A 10,970-nucleotide genomic window follows, 5' to 3' on the forward strand; every position below is an offset into this window, starting at 1 on the left:
CAAAACTACAAAGTCATGATATTTAGGAGAGAGAGAATAGTGAACAGATGACTTATTTTCCTGTGAAACATACAAAATTACAAAGTCTTGATATTTAGGGGAGAGAGAGAGAGAGACCTGAGACTGTAAGTAATTTCTTAGCATTGCTAAACATATGTCAGGGTAGTCTTGATTGTCAATCAATTTGGTACAATTGACAAGGTGAATAAACGGATGAAAATTGGCGTCAGGTCTTAATGGTAATGTATCCAATGAGGTACAACCATCTGCATATATATCGTGAATATTTAATGGAAGCTTTGGCAAAGATTGAAGATGTGTGCAACCACTCAGAAAAAGAGACTTCAAATTAGATAGTCCAGTGGTACTTTCAGGAAGGCCAACAAAAATATTTCCCCTGAGATCTAAATGGCTTAAAGAGTGTAAACAACCAAGACTATCAGGGATTGCTTGAAGATTGCAATAACTTAGATTCAATTTAGTCAAAGACCATAAATTAGAAAGAGAACGCTCTAACATGCCCGTGGGATCTACTCTTCTTTTTCGCATTAAAGTAAAATTGAAGAGTTTATTTGATGACATAGATGATAAGCCTTCACATCCACAAAGAGATAGTACTTTGAGATTGTAGGGGCCTTTTTTGTGTGATATGGTATGTTGGGCTGCCTCCTGCGGTGATGGGCCCTAGTGTTTCTAAGTAAGGGAGTTGGGGCCGGTCCAATTGTAACTCAACTTGGGCCGGTTTGTGCACAAACTTATGCCCTGTCTACCAGGTGCAAGTTTACGGCAAGCAGAACTGTTGTAGACGGGTTACGGCAGACATATATAATAATAACGAAAACAGAGTACTTTGACTTATTTAAATAAACAGCTATGTATTTCCTACTTAATAAAGCATGATTACAGTCATAATGATATCGATCACAAAGAAGAACGAAGAAAATAATACTGGTTAATTTAAATAGGTATAAATTAAATTTTAAGCTTAGTTTGCCGCATCAAAGCTAAAGAGGGGAGAACGCCTCTTCTCAATGCAAATAACCCCCTCAGGAAAAGGATCCTTCCGTGGGGATTAATGGTTTTGAGGGAGTCGGACCTGAATGGTTGTTGCACAAAAGAAAAAGTCCTTGTTTGCATTTTGGAAGAAGGTAAGATTTGAAGGGGGAGAGGGAGAAAACGATCTATGGGTGCATGCCCTCTTTGAAATAACTCTCGTTTTTTCTTAGTTTTTCTTATCTTTTTCCTTTCTTCTTGCTTTGTTTTCTCATTTTTACTCAAGAAAATATACTCTGTTTTTCGATCCCCTTTATAGGGCACGACAAGAGCCTTTTTATAGTGCCTGCTGCGACCATGGTTTTACCATTTTGCCCTTTAACCGCCTCTGTCTGGTCTGGGCGTACTTGCCGACCACCAGAGGTGTGTGCCACTCACCCTTGCCAGATAGAGGCAAGTTTCAGTTCTCCCCCTGCCATAGCGCTTCTTTCCTGCCACGGTATAAATGCTTTCTCTCTCTACTCTCAGAGCATGCACCAACAGTTCCCCCTCAAACTTGCCTCTTTTGGGTGGTTTACCATCCCAACAGGACATACCTCCCAAAAGAGGCTTGGGCAGGAGCCGTAAATAGATCTTTTCCCCCCTCCCTACCACCAAACCACACCCCCTTTACCTCTTACCTCTGGCCCATGGCCCCACCATGTCCTATATTGGCTGGGTACAGGCTGGTGGTGCCTGGGCCTTACGCGTGCTTCCCTTTCAAATTTGTCCAAGAGTCTGCCTGCTGCTCATGCGTCTGCCGTGACCTAGAGACTCTTCGTCTGCGTTTTCCTGGCCTTTCATGTGGGCTTTCCTTTGGTTTTTCGCTCCATTCAGAAGCTGGGCCTTGTATGATAATGGGCTTCACATTTCCTTGGCCCACTTTTGATTTTCTTTACTGCCTGCCATGTTGAACTATTATTCCTGCCGTAATAACTTAATCCTGCTAGACCTCCTTTTGGGCCAGCCGTTTATCCCTTTTCTCAGTGGCCTATTGTGGGCACTGTTTTGCTTTTACTCATGGGCTCCTATGTCCCTTTGGGCTTTTCCCTTGGACATCCGTGGTTCAATTGCTTTCTTCGGGCTTCCTCGACCCGTTTTCTAGTTCCACACTCCCATAGGCTTCTTACTAACTTCATTGGGCTTCCCCGGCCCAATAACCTTATTCTTATCTTTGGAGTTCATGGGCCTGCCATAAACTCCTTACTCTCTTAGTTTACAATTGCCTTGGGCCTGCGGCGGCCCTTTCTCACTTTTCTACCTCATACTCTGCCCATGGGATGCTACTTCTTTCTTTCCTGGCTTCCTTGAGCCCGCTTGCCTCTTCAAGACCCCTTTATTTATTTGTTGGGCCTGTGATCCATTATTCCTGCCGCTTGGGCCTAATGAGTTTTTTGCTATTTATCTTGTCAATTCTTTATGCCCCTCATTATTGGGCTTTTCTGTCTGCTGGGCTTCCACAAATGGCCCTCAACATTTAGCCCCCTGAACATATGAAACATTCCTGCGATTCATATGTGAATGAAAAGGCGTTTCTGCCCTTCTCTCATCTTTCTTCTTCTTCTCTTTTTTCGCTGGTCTTTTTTAAGCTGTGGACCCCTTCTTATTCATACATATATTCTCCTTCCTGCCACGAACAGGGTTGTCTCTTCGAATTTCCCAGTTTGGCAGTTATTTTCAAAACAGAGCTGCCGCTTCATCAATTCCATTCCCTTCTGATGGCTGACCCGTCACCTCCTTTCGTGCTGATATTAATGACCTGGGTATTTAAGGAGGAATCCTTCTGCACTTTAATCACAAACTCTTCCCTTTCCCAAAACACACACTCTCCGTCTCTTACTCTTCTTCTTCCTTTCAAACACCCATACCCATCTTCTCCGACTAAACCTCCTCACCATGTCGCCGGTGAAAAGTCAAAGCTCTTCCTGCCGCAAAGGAAAGGCGGTTGCTTCAGTTTCTCCTGCCGTTCCTGAGGAGGTGGAACGTTCCGATTCGGAGCGATCCGCTGAGGAGGAAAAGGAGCGCGACCCCGACAGCGAATGCGCTCCTTTACTCAACCCTTGGTATGAAGTTAACCCTCACTTCCCAAAAATCCCCGGTGACTATGTACCGCCACCGCTAGGTCGTGTATTGATTACTCTTGTCTGGCGAGACCCTGACATTTCTTGGGCTCCTTTGGCATCTTCAATCCCCGATCTGTCCATTCGCCAAGGGGTTTCACTTCCTGTACCCCTTCACTTTGAGTTTGGGTCCTGCACATCCTCGGGTTGGAAGGAATGGGTTGACAGCGAGCTTTCCGACACGGGTTTCATGGGTTTGTTACAGCGAGTCGGCGTTTTGAAGGCTGTAGTCTCGTCCTGTTGCTTGTCGAACTTCCGGGACCTCTATAACCTCCGTCATTTGGTCCGGCGATGGTGCACCACCACCCACACCTTCTTCTTCTCATGTGGCGAACTCACCGTGACTCTCGAAGATGTGGCCAACCAGTTGCTTTTGCCCATTCTCGGCGATACCGATCCTGCTGCCTTAGTGCTTTCTCCTGAGGAAGAGGCCATTGAAGTTGAACTGAGGAAAAGGATGACCGGAAACGCCAAGTTGTCCTACTGGGTGAGTTCTTCCTCTAAGTTTTCTGCTGCTGCCCACCGTGCGGCTTTTATTACGTTTTGGCTTTGCAAGTTTTTTTTTGGGTCCCACCCCCACTACGCCATAAAACCTTTGTATTTTCGTTTGGCTATCAAAATATCTGCGGGGGTGAGCCTGCCGCTGGCTCCTATGTTCCTGGGGCACTTGTATGTTCAGTTAGATATCCTCCGTAATGATGAGAATCAGGCCGGGTCCTGCCACATTGTCACTTCTTCCGTTCATTGCACTATACTCCAGTAGTGGTTGTTTGAGCGTTGTGCTCAATACTTGACGATATGTAGACCTGCTCGGTTCGCCAGAGAGAAGTACCAGAGTTGTCTGAGAGTGATCACCGATTTTTGTGGCAGGTTTGAATCTGATTTCCCGATTGCTTTTCGTTGGTCTGGTTTGAAGCCGATTGGCTTTCCTGTGGTTGAATCCTTTGATGAAGGTGTGGGTTTCTCTTGGAGAGCCTATAGAAATTTGAGTGCTGATTATACTTGTGCGGACTCTGTCATGGGTTCGTTTGTTGACACCGTTGGGACTACAACCCCATTGGTCAGCTTTGATGAAACTGGGATTACCTATCTTGCCGCTACCAATTCCGGATGGCTGCCCTATCTAGCCGATGAAGGCATTAGATTTGTTCACTATCCTGCCAACCGCGTGAGGAGGCAGTTTGGACTGGATCAAGACATCCCTGACGACATTTCTTCCCTTATGGGAGCTCCTACTTCAGTCCGTCCTTTCCTGTGGCAGATTGCCTTTGACTTTTGGAAGAAGCGTTTCAACGTAGTTACTGTCTCTGGTTCGCTAAGGGAGGGTGTCTGCACTTTTCCCATGCACGACTACTGGTATGCAGTGATGGATTCATTTGTGGCTGAGTTAGCGGGGAATCGTGGCTTCTCCCTTATTCCTCCTGAAGGGTTAAGCATGGTTGTCTCGGTCAATCCTCGCCTGCTGCTTCCCTCTAAATCCCTTTTGGCATATGCTAGAAAACAGAGTCGGTCAGCCATTTTTGAATGGGACGCAGAGAAGCAAGGATGGTTCTGGCACGCTGGCGACTATCCCCCTGGTTGGGAGAAAAAAGTTAAGGTAATCAATCTCTCTGTACCGAGCAAGAAAGCACCTGCCAAACCTAAGTCTGCCGGCAAAACCAAGCTTGCCACACCACTGCCTCCTGCAGGTGCTCCGCTGGCTAGCAGGACTCGTGGCAGCAAAAGGAAAACTACTCCTCACCCTGCATCTGCCACTGAACGGAGGGTAAGTCATTTCTCCCCTTTTTCCTTTTTCGACAAAATTTCTTGATTGTCTTGCAGCTAACTTGCCAATTTCTTCTGCCTCTTTCCTTTTAGTCTAAGCACAAGGAAGACTCATCAGTTACCCGCCCCATTTTGCTTGATGATCCTGAGTCTAAGGTGAGTCCCTTTTCTCCACTTCTTTCTTCCTTCTTTTTCGCACGCATCTGCCACGGGTCTTTTGCTTTTTTTTTTTTTTTTTTTTTTTTTTTTTTTTTTTTTTTTTTTTTTTTTTAACACAAAACCTTCTTTTTAGGAGGAGTCTGAGCCTCTGTCCATATATCGCCCCACCGCCGAGGAGATTTCCGCCTCCATGGGTGTGCCTATGGAAGGCTTTTTTGATGGGGCCGAGGCGGTATTAGCGACGCCCGCCCCTCCTGTTGCACACAAGACTCCTGCAAAAACTCTCACCCCTTCTACCGAGCCGATACCTAGAGAGGGTACTCATGTTGAAGGGGTTGGTGAGACTACACCCTTGCCTGCTGAGAGACCCACTCCTTCAGAGGGAGCCATTCCTCTTGCCGCTGTTCAAGCCAAAACTACTTCTCCCGTTCTGCCGCTAGTGATTTCGACTAGTGATCCTTTTGCAGCTATTTCCCAGGCTACGAAGGGTAGTGCTTCGCTTGTTGTTACTCCTTCCTCTATACCCGGCTCCGCTACCTGTGGTCCTGATTCGGATTTATCTTCAGAGGGATCCGATGACATTTTTGAGGATCCTGATGATGCACCCGTGTTGAAAAAGAGAATTTCTGACTCTGATGAAGAGGGTAGTGCTTCGCCCGAGCCTGACTTCATGGGTATGTATCTTCCTTTCCCTTTTTTCTTCTTTCTGCATTTGCGTTTCATTTGCATACTTATCTCCCCACTTGCAGAAACTTCTGAGGGGCCAGAAATTGCAACAGGCGTGGGAATGACTGCTCCTGCCGCACCTGTAGCGCCTATTCCTGCCGCACCTTCAGTACCTGTTTCGGCCGTACCTACTACCCCTGTTTCTTCTGTGCCTGCAATACCCGTTTCTGCTACACCCGTAGCCCCCATTCCTAGTAGTTTTGACACTCTTTCTTTCTCTTCCTATTTCATCCTTTTTTCTTTTGCAAGTCTTTTCTTCCCGTGCCATTTTTTTTTTTTTTTCATTTTACCTTGCGTTCCCCTCCTTTTTTGTTGTAGGTTCACTTCCTACTATCCCTTCTCAGTTTGAGGCGAGTAGTAGTTCTACTACCGTCCCGGATGATGCTATATCTTTCTTTGTCCGTTTTGACGAGCCAGAGGTTAATGACCTTGGTCCGGCAGATTTCTGGGCTTCCGATCCTCCCTACGTGGACTTTTATGGCTTTCGAGTCCCTGAGGACTGCGTCTCACACTTGGTGATGCTCTACAGTCGTCATGGGAATTTTATGCGGGAGTTCTGCCTTGGTCGCTCTTCTAGGGAGCATTTCTTGCAGATGCTGGGATGTGTGCTGAATGACATCGAGCATAACTTTATCGACTCTGTTTCTGCCGGGAAGATCCTGCAATGGAGGGCTGCGACATAAGAGCTCATCAGTGTGGGATTCGCTGTGGAGTTTATTCTTGAGCATCTACGTGAGATTGCCTGGGCTCTTTTCATAAGGAGAGTCCAGCCAGCTGTGGAGGCCATAGACGCTCGCATTGAGTTTTTGAAGAAGGAGGTAGCTGATTTCGAGGGTCGTCGTGAGCGTCTTCTTTCTGGCGTTGGTGGACCCAGTCGCTTTGGAGATCAGAGTCTCATTACTGGACTTCATTGATGAGAGCACTGCTTCCTTTCCTTTTTCTTTGTTTCTCTGTTTTTGTTATGTTATACAGAACACTTTTATGTTTCCTGCCGTAGTTACTTGGCTTGTGTTTGCCACAGTTTGGGTTTGTAATAATGCTACACTTTGCTACTTTTTCTTTACTATTGCTATGATATGATGCTAATACTTCATACTTTTTCATTACATACTCATGAAAGCACGTTACAATTTCTTTTGTGACATAATCACTTGGAGGAATAAAAGAAAAAGTTTAGTAAAGGAAACATAGACAAACAACTAAGGAAAGGGGGTCAACCACACAACTTTCTTCTCTAAGCAAAATAACGCTTCAACCATTTTCCATTGATGGGGTCCATCAAGTCCTTGCCGTCCATTTGAGTTAGGCGATAATACCCGCTTTGATGCGCTTTTCTTATCATAAGGGGCCCCTCCCATTTAGGTGCAAACTTGGATGGTCCTACCAGACCTCGCCTGACGTAGTCTGCCACTTTTAACACTAATTGTCCTTCCGCAAACACTCTTTCCTTGGTCATCCTGCCGTAGGCTTCAGTCATCTTCTGCCTGTATCTCCGGCTGCGTTCCTGGGCTTCTTCCCTCTTTTCATCAAGTTTTTCCAGGTCTTTAAACCTTTCTGCCGTGAAGACTTCTCCCTCATTTTCTTTTTCTTGCATCTGCATCACCCTTAGGGACGGTGTCATTATTTTCGCCGGACTCACTACTTCAGTTCCGTAGACTAAGGAAAATGGTGAAAAGCCTGTGGCTGACTTTGGTGATTTTCTGTATGCCCAAAGGGCATCCGGCAGGTGTATTGCCCATCCTCCCTCATATTCTTGGCTCATCTTACTGATGATCTTTATGAGAACTTTGTTTGTTGCCTCTGCCTGCCCGTTCCCTTGAGGGTAATAGGGTGATGACCTGTAGTGCTTGATTTGGTAGAACTCTAGCATTCTCCTCACATCACTATTGACAAACGGTGTGCCATTGTCGCTGATGATCTGGTGGGGCACCCCAAACCTCACGATTATATTTTCTTTGATGAAGTTTGCTACTGCTCCTCCTGTAGCCTTGCGGAGGGGTACTGCCTCCGCCCACTTGGTAAAATATTCTGTAGTTACCAATATCCATATGTACCCACGTGATGGCGGATTGATTGGTCCTACCAAATCTAGCCCCCAAGTGTGGAAGGGCCATGGGGTGACCATGCTATGCAAGCCTTGTGGATGGGTATGAATTAAGTTGGCTTGTACCTGACAACTGTGACATTTCTTTACAAATTCTGCCGCATCTTTCTTCATGGTTGGCCAGTAGTAGCCCATCTGCAGCAGGCACCTGTAAAGCTTTTTCTTCCCCTGATGTTCACCACATTCCCCAGAATGTACCTCTTTTATCATTTCTTTAGCCTCTTCAGGACCCAAACACCTCAAAGGGTCTCCGTCATATCCCTTTTTGAAAAGGACCGTGTTATGCAAGAAGTAACGTGTTGCCAAGCTCTTAAGCTTGTACCTTTCATTGTGCCTTTGTGGCAGGATGCCTTTTGCTAGGTACTTCATGAAAGGGCTTCTCCAATCCTCGCTGGTGAACACAGCATAACTCTCCTCCCTGTCTGCCGCAAGTTGGCAGGTCCCACACTGGGTTTGGACTTGATCTGCGTCCTTACCCATGCTTGGCCAATAGAAGCCTGCTCTCTGGAGTCTGCGGTAAAGACTGATTTCCCCGCAGGACCCACAAGTCTTGTCGTGTATTTCCTTCAATTTTCTCTGGGCTTCTTCCTGGCCCACGCATCTGGATAAAATCCCACCTGGCATCCTGCGGTACAATTCTTCTTTCACCAGGGCATAGTCTTTTAACATCTTCAATTCTGCCGCGTCATCTCCCTTCACCAAGGTTTCTTTTATGGGGATTCACCAATCCCCTTCGCCCTGTTCCTCCCGGAACTTTTCCTTCAACACCTCAATGATGGATTCTTCCCTCTTGCTGACTTCTATATTAGTGCTATTATTTGCGAACCCAATGCGGCCAAAGCGTCCGCAAACCGATTTTCGTTTCTCGAGGCATGTTCTATCTCAAAGGTTGAGAATTTCTCTTCCATCTTCTGGGCCATTGCTCTGTACGGAGCTAGGTTAGGCTCCTTCAAGGAAAAACTTCCATTGGCCTGGCAGACGACCAAGTTGAAATCTCCCAGTACCTTCAAATGTTTGACTCCCATTTCGAGAGCTGTGGCAAGCCCAATTAGATAGGCCTCGTATTCCGCCGTGTTGTTCGAACAGGGGAATTCCAACTTAAACGACAGTGCCACTGCCTTATCTTCTTCATGATACAGAACTACACCCACCCCTCCGTAGTGGGTAGTAGAAGACCCATCAAATTTCATTACCCATTGTTCCCTGACCTCCTCTGCCATAGCTACTTCCCCTGGAACTTCATCATCCAGTGGGAATTATTCCTCTCCTGGAAACTGTGCCAATAAATCCGCTATAGCCTGACTTTTCACTGCCCTAGGTGTCCCCATTCTCAAGTCGTATTGTGATAATTGTAGCAACCACTGGGATATCCTGCCGGAGAAAATCGACTGTTGTAACAGAGCTTTAATGGCATGTGACTTAGTCATCAGCTACACTTCGTATGCCAAGAAGTAATGACGCAACCTCTGCGAAGCATACACAATGGCTAGGAACGCTCTCTTTGCCCTTGGGTAACGAGTTTCTGCATCTTTTAAGGCGCAGCTGATATAGTATATTGGCTGCTCAGTACCACCTCCGTCTTCCTAAGCGATTAGTGCGCCAATGGCGTACGAGTTGGTGGCCAGATAGAGTAGCAGTGGTTTTTTTGTGAATAAGGGCCTGCACCGTGGGGAGGTTCATCATTATCTACTGCAGCCTCTTGAAGGCCATCTGCTGCGCTTCCCCCCATTCAAAACTTTGCCCCTTCTTAAGCAACTTGGTGAAAGTAGAGGTAATTGATGCCAACCCAGGGATGAATCTCCGGATATATGAGACTTTCCCTAAGAAGCTCTTCAGTTCTTTTACTGTGGCAGGAGGTCTCATAGTTGCTATGGCCGTGGCTTTGGCCGAATCCACATCTATGCCTCTGCTGTGAACCAAGAAACCCTAAATTTTCCCAGAGGACACTCCGAATGCGCACTTGAGGGGATTCATTCTTAACTTAAAACCTCTGCATCTTTCAAATACTCTTTTTAGCACCCGAAAGTGTTCTTCCCTTTTCCTTGACTTAACCACTATGTCATCCACATAGTCTTCTAGCTCCTGGTGCATCATGTCGTGAAATATGGCCGTCATTGCTCGTTGATAAGTTGCGCCCGCATTTTTCAGCTCAAAGGGCATCACAATATAATAGAAATTGCCCATGGGTGTTCTGAAGGCAGTTTTCTCCGCATCCTTTGGTGCCATCTTGATCTGATTGTACCCACTGAAACCGTCCATGAATGAGAACATGGCGTTTCCTGCCGCAGAATCTATCAGTAAATCCATGTTTTGCAGTGGAAATTCATCTTTTGGACAAGTTTTGTTGAGATTCCTGAAATCTACACAGCATCTTATCTGCCCGTTCTTCTTCTTTACCGGTACTATGTTGGATAGCCAGCAGGGATGCTAAATAGGCTTGATAAATCCTGCGGCTAGCAACTTCTATACTTCTTTGACTATTTGCCCTTTTATTTCTGTGTGAAATATCTTGGCAGGTTGAGCCACCGGTTTAGCCTCTAGGTCTACATTCAACGTATGCGTAACAAGCCCGGGATCGAGCCCTGGCATTTCATTATAATCCCAAGCAAAAATGTCTTTGAATTTTTTAGCAACAGTATGAGCTCTGACTTCTCCTTTTCTGTCAGGCTTGCACTAATTGAGATGGGCCTTGATTCTTGCGAGTCAGACCCCAAGTCAACCTCTTCCAATTCTTCTTCTGCCATAACCTGGACGTCCCTTTCTGCCGTAACTGCCTCATCCTTTTCTTCTTCTTTTTCCAAACTTCCTTCAGCAACGCAACGCGCTAAACTCTTGTGTTGCCCTTTTTGGGTGGGACCCACTTGCATCTCACCCGTGGGCCCCACGCACCTTCATAGTTTATAGACAATCTTGCCATCAAGGCCCCGAACCCTGATGCACTGAGGTACTTCATCTGGCTCTGCGGCAGGCGCTTCTTTCCTTTTCTTCTTTCGCGCAAGTAGCTCTCTTAAATCAGGTTTTGGGTAATCTTGAACATCTTCCCACCTAGGCACAAAGGTGCCGCG

The sequence above is a fragment of the Quercus lobata genome, chromosome 9, assembly GCF_001633185.2.
Source record: "Quercus lobata isolate SW786 chromosome 9, ValleyOak3.0 Primary Assembly, whole genome shotgun sequence".
Classification (NCBI taxonomy): Eukaryota; Viridiplantae; Streptophyta; class Magnoliopsida; order Fagales; family Fagaceae; genus Quercus; species Quercus lobata.